At 32.8% G+C, this 13,523-nt stretch overlaps 1 protein-coding gene across 1 annotated transcript in view; it reads right to left on the bottom strand.

Moving 5' to 3' along the window:
* Window positions 1-13,523, bottom strand: part of LOC115877843 (octopamine receptor beta-2R) — a 417,890-nt gene that overhangs the window by 319,505 nt on the left and 84,862 nt on the right. The window contains exon 2 of the mRNA XM_030894166.1: window positions 10,096-10,192. The gene's annotated coding sequence lies outside the window, so the exon portion shown is untranslated. The remainder of the gene's footprint in view (window positions 1-10,095; window positions 10,193-13,523) is intronic.

Here is a 13,523-nt window from a genome sequence, read left to right as displayed (position 1 = left end):
TACATATTAAGGCGATAATAAATAAATGCATATATGGTCATATTATAAAGAGTAAGTGGATTAAATGGGCTACCTCCCCTTAATTCATAATTTAGGTTAACAATACTACTTTAATAATAATAATACCACATTGCGATATAAAGTTTTGTATTCACCCACATTAAGCAGCGGCATTTATGTTTTGGTGTGAAAAATGATTAAAATACGTTTTACTAAATTTTCACTAATTAATATTGCTGCTTTTAAACTATATCTATAACTTGTCGAACTAATAACCTTAGATATGCAGAGGATACTTCGATTATCGCTAACAACCCTGAAGCTCTTCAAGAACTTCTAGACGACATAATTCGGTTACATTGGGCCTTAAAATAAACCCGACAAAAACCAAAATAATGTTTTATTAGTAGGAGAAATATTCCACAACCAGACATACGAGTTTACGGACAATGCGTAAAAACGGCCAATAAGTTTAAATACCTGGTATCCTGGCTAACATCGGACCTTGACTCCGACATAGAAGTTAGATCACGTATAAAACAGGCTTCGAAATACAACATTTTCAAAAGTTCGCCACTTTTAACTAGTAGGCTTTGGATCCGTTATTGTTAATCTGCGCCTAATATAACTTCAAAAGATAGTTTTCCAGCAAAATGAAGCATCACCCCACAATGCTGAAATTATCAGCAATTTCTTGCAGCCAATTGCACTGAGCTAACTAATGTCCCAGTCGTTGGTTGTCGAGGCTGCCGGACTTAGCGCCTAAAGGCTTTTATCTCTAAGGAAGACCAAAGAATCTTAAATTAAAATTGCCCGTATTCTCTAGACAATAATTAGAAACACTTAGCGGTTATGTGAGGATATCTTTCACCCCCACTGAATTAATGAATTCTGCGAGAAATATTCAAAAGCAGGCAAGAGAGAAAACGGTGCATGAGAGAAAACGGTCGACATTTCGAACACCTCCTCCTAAGATCTCATGTCTTGGTTTGCTATTTATTATTAGTGTTAAATATAGTTTAAATTGTTATAAAATTCTTCATCATTCATTGTAAATATTATTTTCGTTAAGCATTTGTTTTTTGTATTGCGGTCGGCGCCGTTCAAAGCCTACATATTCAAATCAGGTGAATTTTTAAAAAATCTATATCTCAAAGAGGAATAGAGCAAAATGTCAAGCAAGATATATTTTGCGAAAGGTAATTTTTAGTTCTTTTCACTGAATTAAAAATATTCATGATGTCCCATATAAATGTCTTAAATCATTAATTTAAAAAAAAATTACTTAAACCATTAAATTCTACGTAAAAAGGTGCTTTGGAAATATTTACATAAAAATACAAAATTTTCCATAGCAAAAAAGTTAAAGCGATTTGTTAAAAATGCACATTTTAGAAAAACACCCCTTAACTCCATTCAATGTGTGGTTTTTACCATCATGTTTTTGATAAAAATTGAGCTCGAAATATTAGTTTTCGTCTATCTCTTATAAAATAGAGTGTTTCCCTTTAAAGGTGTCCAATTTGGCCCACTCTGTACATATCAGCTTTAATTATTTATTGCCATCGTTTCTATCGCATGATTAACTTTATAATTAAAGTGTACGCGCCCGAATAGTAAAAATATTTCAGTCTAGATAGTCTGTCTTAAAAGGCGAGAATAGACGAGCGCTTAAGGCAGTGATATACGACACTAATTTATTTTAAGCCAATTTATTAATTAAAGATTTTTAAGAGTTTCAAACGGTTTTAAAGCAAAAAGAAAAATACATTCAAAGTGCAAGGAATAAAAATGAAATAAAAAAAATAAGTATAATATACATAAGTATAAATTTGAGTCGGGCTCGCCCACCGAGGGTTCCGTACAAATTTTTAGGTACATAGTATAAATAGTTTAGGAATCGAGTGAAAAATAATTAAAAATCTGTTTAAGCTTGTGCCAATGAAGTCCTTTGATACAATACCCCACATGACACGGCACATTTTGAAGTCAATTGAGAATTTGGACAGCCTTTCCTTGCATAAGGACCGTATTTTTGTGATTTCATTAAAAATATACGGCTTTTGGGTTTTTCTCTTTTGTACAGATTAGTAAAAGTTTAACAAATCTACAAAAAGATTTGGTCACCCATACAATTATGACCGCGCATACCGTTGATTAACTTCGATGATTAATTACGTACTTTAAATAAAGACTATATTTTATATGATTTAATTACAAATGTATAGTGTTTACAGATTTTTCCCTATAGTTGTGGTACAGGACGGTATTACTTGCCTAATTTCATAGTTATAGGTCAACGGAAAATACCCTATAAATTTTTATTCCCTTGAGAGTGTCGAAATATAAGTTTTTTTGTGGCATATCCGTATCGTGGCCGTGTCTTTATGTTAACTCAGAACTTTGATTTTTTCACACCTTCAAGGGACTGTACATCTGAGTATATGGTTTTAATTTCAACTCAATATCTCGACGCGTTTCCGAGATCAAAAGTCTTGACAGACAGACAGACAGACGGATAGACAACAAATTAATCCTGTAAAGGTGCGTCCAGACCTGACGAGACGAGAGCGAGGCATGAGCGAGACAAGAGCAAGACGAGAACTAGACGAGAGCGAGACATCTTCTATCCATTTTTTGAGGCAAGCCTGGACGAGAGAAGCCAGTTGGATCATAGTGAAAGGAATTCAAAACACATATGAAATTGTAATTGAATATAACAAACGAGGGTCAAATAATAACGCATACAGTAATAAATATTTGTATCTTGAACATGATATTTGGTATGCCGTATTTTATTCATCGTCGCTTTTTTCCCTTTTGGCTGTTTTCCTCTTTAACCCTTCATTTGTTTTGAGACACGACGTCTTTTACAAAATACGTTTTTTAACGTTTTTTAGAAGAAAATGTTAAATATAAAAGCTATAACTAGTTAGTTAAGGTTAAGAAGCTTATAACATATATAAGATATAACATGTATTTTTTAATGGTAATACACTATTTTTCATTTTATTATTAGATTCTACGTACAATACGGTAATTTTTTTGCATATAATTTATATTTCAAAAATTAATAGATTTTGTGATAATTCAGTTTGTTTAAAGAAATCTTAGATTTATGTGCAGCAAAAATTATCAGTGACGCAAAATTTGTAAATTCTATCAGAAAAAATTATAATACATACGATGTACCATTTAAAAAAATTACTATTTAAAATTAAATATTTAAATAGTCGAAATTCATAAATCAGGGCTAATATCTCGCAGTCGAGCGAGCCAACCAAAAAAACGTCCAGACTCTGCCGCGAGCTTTCTTTAATCAGCCGTTGCAAAACCGACAGAGGACGGATAGCAACGAGACTCCGGGATGTCTCACGAGGCTCTCGCGTCGAGACCCGTCCACACTTAGCCAATTTAGAATGTCTCGCGCTCGTCTCGTTAGGTCTGGACGCACCTTAAGAGCGCTTGCACACACACAGCGGCAAAATCGGTGCCGAAGCCGGCGCCGGCTTTGCACACGTTCCCACAGTTGTATTTAATTCTATTGTATTTGCTGGTCCCCGACTATTTTACCGGATCGGAGTATATGTGAAGGAGCTAATTTATTTATATTGCAATAGATTTCAACCCCAGCACCGGCACCGATTTTATCGGCGTGTGTGAAAGCGCTCTAAGGGTTCCGTTTTTTTCTTTTTGAGGTACGGAACCCAATAATTATGAATATCTAAAGTAAAGTAAGTCATTTTAACTCAAAATTAATTTGACAGGAGACGACAATCCATAATAATGGGTTGTCGTCTATGGAAATCTTCTCTGTATCCTTGTAGGACATACTCTACTAGCAATATACTATATTTTAAGTATAGAGTAACTAATTTGTGTGCTAAATGAAACCAACTCTCATTATAGTAAATATTAATATATACATAATTTAAAACAAAATAATTTAGATTCTGCATTAGTCATAGTAATGTATACCCAGTTTGTGAAAGCTTTACTAAACAAGATATAATTTTGAATATATTTAAATGAGTATAGTACCCATGTAAAACCTTTGACATTTCATAGACATTGTAATCTGACCCTCCACTGGGGTGCCAAGGCCTATTGTCGCTCGATGATATATATCTAGATTTCACCCTACATATCCAGCCTATTTATATGGCTGGCTATATCCGGAGGTGATATATTTCGGAGGTCTGTCATAAGTCCGGCCTTCCATAGGCATGCTCTTTGTAAATGCAAATTAATAAGAAAATTTGTAAATATTTATCTTTATTTGATAATAGTAATGGCGCGGCGGCTCCACCACATGTCGTGGTGGTGAAAAAATAAACTAAAGAAAATAATTTAGAAAATTTGCATTCAAAAAAGGCTGCTTTAGTCAAAAAAGTAAATTATTTAACTGCTACCTATGTTACCATATTATCAAGAAAATATCATTTTTAACTAAGAACTAAAAAAATCCAAATTGTTTTTAGAATTCCAAATTTTCAAAATTTTATTTTCGCAATAAAAAAACTCATAATCGTGTTTCTGGGGTCAAAATATATCTACTACCCCTAAAAATATTTGCCCTTATTTAAGACTAACCCTGTATAATTTTATATACAAAATGACAGCGATCTTCTTTTCATAGCCATCGCTGACGCCGTTTTTTTCGATCCTATTGTATATATATATATTATATATATTTTGAAACAGAAAAACCTTGCAATATTCTTTAAAAGTTGAATTTCAATTAATTTTCTACTATCTGTATTTTGGACAAAGAGGAATATTTGCTCATAAGGAAAAGTTCTATATTATGTAAAATAGGTATATAAAAATATACATAGGATACCTCCATTACTATTCCGTATCTGGGACATCTTGTAAAATGTCCAACGTATAAAATATTCTCTGCATGTTATACGTGATATTCATACTTGAAAAGATGATTTTAGATTTAGCTTAGAATTATTTTCTACGTGCAAAATATTTAAAAACAAGTTGGAAATATTACTATTAAATTATAATACAAAAAAAATACATAAAAAAATAATTATACATGTATATATTGAAAATATTGAATTTAAAAGCTTTATTTAAAGATTACAGGTTGAGGGTTGGAAACTTTGGTGTTACAACAAAATAAAAACACTAATACACGAGGCACACACTAATACAAAATAAAAACACTAACACTAATACACGAGGCTACACAATACACGAGGCTAACATCATAAGCAGATTATTAAAACTGATTTTCTTCTGAAATCATTTTAATAAGGCTTAAGACAGTTTTGATTATATTCTCTTATTATTATTTAGTTAATATATTATATATTAACTCATCAATCATATTCAAACCTAGAATGCCGCTCTATATATTAATTATCTATTACAGTTAGTACACATTGATGTACTGCCAATCATGACCAATGCATGTGGAACCTGGACACCTAAAACGGCCATCACAAGAAAACTGCAGGTCACACAACGCTCAATTCAAGGTAAATATGCTGGGAATAACCAAAAGAGATCGTAAAAGAATAGAGTGAATACGACAAAAGACCCAGGTAATAGATGTTATCCACAGAGTCAAATCCCTCAAATGGTAATGGGCAGGACATCTGGCAACAAGAACAGACAATGGACCACAATAATTACACCATGGTACCCACGAGGAATTAAGACACACAGAGGAAGACCGAACCTGAGATGGAACCATGATATTAGGAAATTAGCAGGGATAATTTGGGCCTGCATAGCCAAAAATAGACAACAATGGGCCCAACTAGAAAGAATATGTGAGGGAGGCTACAATTCCATAAATGGAAATGGTTGAATAAGCTAAAAATGATGATGATGATATATTAACGACTTTGATGAACCTGATAATATAGTTCAAACTATAAAAAATTAGTTACTTTTAAATAAGTTTGTAATTTGAGAATATTTTGAATTAAAGGATTAATTTTGCTTATTTTACTTAATATATTATCTTCAATATTTTCTATATAAAAAACAAAGGATATTCACGAACCTATTGTTATACATGAATTGTTTTGATAAAATTCGATATTCAATTAAATATTTTTCTCTGTTTATTGTTTGCTTAATCGAAATGTAGCAAATTAAAATTGGAAATCGAATGGATGTCGCAAATATGTATTGCAAATATTTAAATTGTTAATCACTTAAATGCCGGAGAGCGAGTGAAACAGAGAAATGTATGTGTTTTGTTTTACATGTAAACTTTTTTTGTTTTGGTTTGGTTTCGGTTTTTGATTAATTCTTGGTGACGACCAAATATATTATAAGATATATTGCTAGTGGCGCATTTACACAATGGAATGTTAAGCCAAAGAAAAGAAATGGGAATAGCAATCTTGTATAAGTCTATCCTTTTTGTTCAACAGGATTTTCGTACGCACGCACCAAGAGATTCTTATTAGGCCGGGTACAAATAGCCTTACGCATTAATTCTGAGTGCAACTTTTTTTAACAAAAATTAATTTAAATTAAATTCGTTTACAGTATTTTTTTATAATCTCTAATAGACGGAGAGCTGGCTACATAAAAAACTTTATCATCGTTACATGGCTAATTTTTCTTGTGAGGTATCCTTTTAGGTAGCCATTATGAAATAGTCATGTCTGCCAGCGCGAACTCGAGGCATAAAGCGGGGGCGGCCAATCGAAAGAGTGAAATTTTGACACTAAAAATATTATGAGGTACACGAGTTATAATTGCCAAATAGCTTTTATTTATTATTAAGAAACGTGGAAAATTGTTGGCAGACATTTTTCTCGTAGCTAAAATGCCGGCTGACAACGCGAAAGAGGCATGAAAGTTCGACAAAAAAATCATGGCCTACATGTATGCCGATTGGTGGAATGTCATATTTATTCATTTAAAAAGCCGTATGTAAAAGGACAGACAAAAAGCTAGGGCTAAATCAGCGGTAGGCAGTTATCAAAAGCGCGATATTGCTCTACAGGGTGAGTCTAAAATAACCGAGTTATACAAGTTTGAAAATTAAAAATAAAAATTGATTTATTTTTAAATAATTTTGTGAGCCACCTGCTTTTTTTCTGTATTTGTATTGGTTCTGTGTGTAGTGTGTATCATTCTTTTAGTGTCATAACCATAGAGCAACGCCGTAAGCATGGTAGATTAAGAAATTTTACCGTGGGTAAATTTGCGGTGAACAGGCAGTTCTAAAAAGTTTTCTAAAATATACAAAGAAATTAAAAAAAATGCACGATTTTCAACATCTTTTTTTGCGAAAAAACCTCATAGACGTGTTGCTGGGGTCGAAATATATCACAGAGGAAGACTCGTTTACGAGATCGAGACAGAATAGTAAATGTATATCTGTTATTGAAATAATAAAAAAAAATATATTTATAATATAATCGTATACATGATTTATCTAGGTATACTTAAATGGAAGACGCAGCAAGTGTTACCTGAAAGCGCTAGAGTAATATCGCGCTTTTGATAACTGTCTGCCGCTGATTTAGCCCTATCTTTTTGTCTGCCCCTTTTGCATGCAGCTTTTAAAATAAATAAATATGACATTCCACCAATCGGCTTCCATGTATTCCATAACTTTTTTTCAAAATTTCATGCCTCTTTCGCGTAATCTGTAGGCATTTTAGCGACGAAAAAAATGTCTGCCAACAATTTTGCCATGTTCCTTAATAATAAATAAAAGCTATTTTCACAATTACAACTCGTGTACCTTATAATATTTTTAGTGTCAAAATTTCACCCTTTCGATTGGCCGCCTCCACTTTAAGCCCCGGGATCGCGCTGGCAGACATGACTATTTCATAATGGCTACACAAAAGGATACTTCACAAGAAAAATAATTAGCCATGTAACGATGATAAGTTTTTTTTTATGTAACCAGCTCTTAGACTACAGGATCTCTTAACTATAGCTCATGTATTAAATTATTAGATGCACCATAAATATATAGATCTGTAACTAATGCATGTTCTGACCCATTTCTTTTTTACGTCCAGTATTGCCAAAATGTTGGCAGTTTGAAGTACGATCTTATTCACAGTCGCCATTTTGAATCAACTAGAGAAACTTTTTGACATGATATGGGTAAACTCGGAATATGATTTCAAATCAATTGATATCAAGTGACTTGATCAATTCACTTGACTGGACATCCGGAACATCCGGAACCCATATAAAAAATATAGGACAAAAAATGAACGAAGTCAATCTTCAGGTGACGCTTATAATTTCATAAAGTGATACTCCCCTTTTGCAGCTGTAGTAGCACATTATTAATATATCTGCAGACATTTGCCGATTATTGAAAAACAATCTTCCGGCTCGTCTCAGCAGATACCGAACATAAATATATCCTTTTTATCGATTTTCCCTTCTTTGATGTATCGTATCGTAACTTTTTGATATGATTTATCGGTGCGAAGCGAGCAAGATTGGCCAACGATGATAAATAAAGTGATAAACCATCGCGCGAGGCGCTAATTAAATTTGAAAGTTCGCTGGCATTAATCTCCGAAAGTAGTGTAGAGCGAGAAGAACTGCCTTAGATAACCCGTCCCTATAAATTGCCAACTTTAAGTTAAATTAACTGAAGGAAATATACGAGAAATACATTTTTATGGCCCCAGAGAATGATAATAGCCCAACTTTTTTAATTATAACGATTCTGAAAATTATGGCAAGACGAGGAAGGATTTGAGGTTGATGCACCGCTTTGAAAGCTAAATATGTTTTATGCAAAATATTGATTTGGCGTAGATTCCTTTTATATCTCTATTTATTTTATGTAAAACTTATTAGAATAGGGCAGAAAATAAAAGCAAAGCTAATACTTTATTGAGAGAATGTCTAAGGAAAATAATGATCGTCACGGGGATTTTAACAAGACGCTGTCAATGAATACCTCAGTAGATTGAAGCCAAGATCTAAAGTGAGATTCTGTAAGGAAAATGGGGAAACACCAGAACACCTAATTACTGAGTGCGCCTAGACGACAACCATTTGTGCCATAAACGTACGACTGATATCGGATATGGAGAACTAACCTCCGTAAAACCGTTTTAGATACTGGCTTTTGTCAAAGCCCTGAGACTGTATGACGAATTATAACTCAAGAAAGGGAAACACAATAGGTCTATAAGGTAGCGGTGATTAACTTCCCCCCTTCCATGTAATCTATTGTATAAAGAAACTAAATATTCAGATTTAAACAGTTATTTAATTATTTAACGTAATTATTTACTAATAGCTTTATTAATCTAAGTAGAGTATATGGGCTGGCAAAGATTAGTCTTGGGTCAAGAATTCCGTATCTAAGACGAGTACAAAGCGTTTATAATGTATTGAACAAAGAGAGAACAGTAAACATATTGCCAAACGCACGAAATAAACCGATAAACTGAGCACATTGCTAAGAGACCTGGAAGAGAATATAGCAGATTTGTCGCAGTCCACCGGTCGACGCAATCAGTACCTCTGTCAGTACATAAAGTTCTAGAGAAAGGTGTACATCATGCGTTCAGCTTCACGATTTAATTACGTCTCGCGATACTTTATTTGTTTATTTACTAACGAGACTTTGTAATTTTCCCCAGAGTTTCAAAATTTTAAAGTGCTAGTTATAAACACTTAAATTTTTAGTAATAATAAGTGGAATTGAGTTGTTCGACAGTGGTGGCGCTATTAGAATTCAAAATGAATCGATATATCAAAATCTATTAAAAACAATTCATTGTAGTTTTTTCAAAAACTTTCTTAACATTTTCCTCGCAGACAGTATGTGAAAATATTTATAAATAAAAAACTTACATATGATTGCTGAAAATTATGTACTAAAAGTAAATGGATGGGTTGTTAAAAATGTTTTAATAAAAAAAAACAACCTTATCGAATTTTTCTCATTTAAACATATTGTTAAAGATCCGATCTTCAAAATAAAAAAAAGTTTCAATATCTAAAGTGGTTCTTAAGTTATGGCGTGTTATGTGTTAAAAGTTGAGTTTTTAAATTATCGCGATTACTGACGTTTTATCGTTACAAAAAAAATGGACAACCTAACGATATCCTTTTACTTACGTTTTTGAAAGGCCCTTATCATATGCTTAATTTCATTGATAGAAATACTAGCACAGGAACAGTTGTATGCAATACCAAGTGTAGAGTTTTGAATATCCTGAAACAAAAATAAAATACATTAAAATATATCCAATTTTTACCATTTAATTTCCAATTTACGGACTTTTATGGATATATTAAAAGAAGTGAGATAGTTATACATTAAAACTAATTATACAGGATCAGTCTTAAATAAGTCAAATATTTTTAGGGGATGTATATTTCGACCACAGAAACACAATTATGAGGTTTTTTTCACGAAAAACAGAATTTTGAAAATTTGATTTTTTTTAGTTTTTAGTTAAAGACAGAATTTCCTGATAATATGGCAACATAGGTAGTCGATTAAATTTGCAAGAAAGAAAATTCGGAAAAGATCCAGTGGTTCTCAAAATTAAATTCTCAAAATAATAATCTTTCTTTTGGAAATTTTCAAAGTAAAATAACTCAGTTATTTTGGATTTATTTGAAAACCGGTAAAGAGAAAATATGTTTCTTTTATCAAAGTCTACCAGCCCTGAAAATATTTGCACTTATTTAAGACTCACCCTGTATATTGGGTGGTGCATCGTCGTCGTTGGAAACATAGAAAATCGCCTGCAAATTTTGAACTGTACATATAATGGCTCCCCTGTTGCAAACGTGCCTTAACTTGCCATCCTATAATTTTGTCAATGTGAAATGATCTTTTGTAAACCAAGTTTTAAATTACAACAATACATTTCGGGGAAACTAAGCGCAAGTAATATAACATAGTAGTATAGATAGCACACAGTTTTAATTAACAAATTAGATTTGATAATGATAACATAATAGGTTGACAACTTAAGGTATGTTGACATTTGACTGGTTTTGCATTACTTGTTCAGTTTTAATTTAAAATAGATGCAGTTCTAAATTACTTTAATCGGCTTGGTCAGAATTGTTCATATTTGGCATGTGTATTAGAATAAGCAGACCTTTACAAAAACTTATGTACGACTTAGCTCTAAAATTATTAGGGGAGCCAATATTGCACAGTTCAAAATTTGTATGATATTTTCTATGTCTCCAACGACGATGCATCACCTGGTATAAATAACAGCCAATTGTGTTCCCACAAACTCTATTTCCATCGTCTCATATTCTGACTTGGGAAAATCACTGATTTAGAGTAGATGTATAACTGCTCCTAAAAAAATACCTACATCTGCTTTTCCTTGGATGTTTAGTATTCGGCCTCCTTGTGCACTCTAAAAATAGATCTTCTTCTCTACAGAAGACACTAATTCATCACAATACACCAAAGCATTTTATTTCTGTACTAGACGCGCGTTTTGCTAACCATGTTAGTATCATCTATATATTTTAATTATAAAAACGGAAGGAAAAAATTAATCGGCAAGCCCCCAACAAACTCGTAACCGTATACACCAATGTACACTGTTGTAGACATTCACACTCACACACAACAACCACACCTATATCAGTGTACACTAGTATAACTGCCTTCCAGCATCATCAGTACGGTAAGGAATCAGGAAGCGATGACAACGATCCCAAAAAATATAAACCTGGAAGGAAACGACGCACGAGATTCACACTCACACACAACAACCACACCTACATCAGTGTACACTAGTGTAACTGCCTTCCAGCATCATCAGTACGGTAAGGAATCAGCAAGCGATGACAACGATCCCAAAAAATATAAACCAGGAAGCAAACGACGCACGAAGTACCATCTGGAACCTAGCAGATGAAAAAAAACACAGATGATGAAAACAAAAGGAGCAAACGGGAGCCTAAGACCCCAATTTGCAGCCTAGAACTAAAGTTGCCCAGGATTGTAGGCTTCATCTAGCACAGCTGTGGAGGCAGCCAACAACAACCCGTCGCAATACCCTTAACCGAGGTCAAAACAAAATAAAAATTGAAATAGTGAGAGGAATATATAAAAACAGAAGGAAAAAATTAATCGGCAAGCCCTCAACAAACTCGTAACCGTATACTCCACTATGTTAAATATCATTTTTAATCATCTACTGATGATTCTAACAAACGCAAAAGTAAAGTGCTTTGGTGTATTGTAATGAATTTAGTTTTTATTTTGCTGTTGGAGCACCATAGGTTTCAACCTCCAAGTGTAATCCGGAGAGATGTTCCAATAACCAATACATATAGTAGAATCTGGTTCAGTTTATATATGATGTCAATCCATGATACAAAGAAAACAAGGTATGATCGATAGCGGCTCCAATTTCGTTCAGTTTGTGCATAGCACCTGTGACGTCATAAGCCATACAAAAATTATCCATATTGTTCAATTGCCACTAATAAAAATTGACCTAAAATAAGGAAGAATTAGGACATAACCCCAAAAGTTATGTCAAATCATCGATCTTGACTTTTGAAAAGTTATGACCAATATTGTCGTTTATCACCTGTGACGTAGTGACGAACCTGCGCAATATCATACCTTGTTTTCTTTGTACCATGATGTCAATCCTTGGTGTCAGCCTTTATGAAAAGCCCGTGCCATTGGAGAAAAATGCATCTCGTTTAGAAGTGTTAATAAAAAAACAATAAACGAATAATTTTTAATTTCGGTTTACCTTTATAGGAATATATGCTCCGAAATATATTCCTTCTTATCTGCGCGTACCTTCGAAATACTTATAACTAAATTATATTATCAACACCCAAATCTGCAAAAGCTTCTAAAATTTGAATGGATAAAAATTACACCTTCGAAGTGAGATGCACTGTAAATATTATTATCATTAATCATTATCAATTAATACCTATAAAAAATAGATAAACTTTTTCACATGATATTAAATAATAGATATATTTTTAAGATAGAGATACTAATAAATATAGGTTAGTAACAAAAAATACATTTTGAGAATAAAAGTACTGGCAGTTTCTGAATTATTGAAAATAATACATAATCTGATTCGAAATTCTCTAAATGTACATTGTAGGTATATCATAATCAAAATCTGCCAATGTGACCTTTATGTAAATTTCGTTATGACGTAGCATTAAAACTGCAATATTAATCAATTCAAAGTTGACGTGCACATCTACAACATCATCGAGAGTCCTATGGCCGGGCTAAATCAATCAAAAAGCCATTTATTGGATTCAAATCGAGTAATAGACAGAAGTCCAAAATAAATAGAGTTGGTAGAAATTCAAAAAAGCTTTATCATACGAAATAAAGTTTTATATTTGTATATAATATAAACCTCGGCGAATCCGTAGTCAAACCAAACTAAACTAATATTGACATATTGTATTTGCAGAGCTTGCGGTGGATTTGACGCGCGATTGATAAATACCACTAATGCTTATTGTTGGTTGCGAGCAAACCGAATAATCAATTAATTATTTAATACAGTAGT

The sequence above is a fragment of the Sitophilus oryzae genome, unplaced genomic scaffold (genome assembly GCF_002938485.1).
Source record: "Sitophilus oryzae breed Bouriz unplaced genomic scaffold, Soryzae_2.0 scaffold_1499_pilon_pilon, whole genome shotgun sequence".
Lineage (NCBI taxonomy): Eukaryota > Metazoa > Arthropoda > Insecta > Coleoptera > Curculionidae > Sitophilus > Sitophilus oryzae.
Note: the sequence above shows the minus strand (reverse complement) of the source record. Positions and strands in the feature narration are given on the sequence as shown.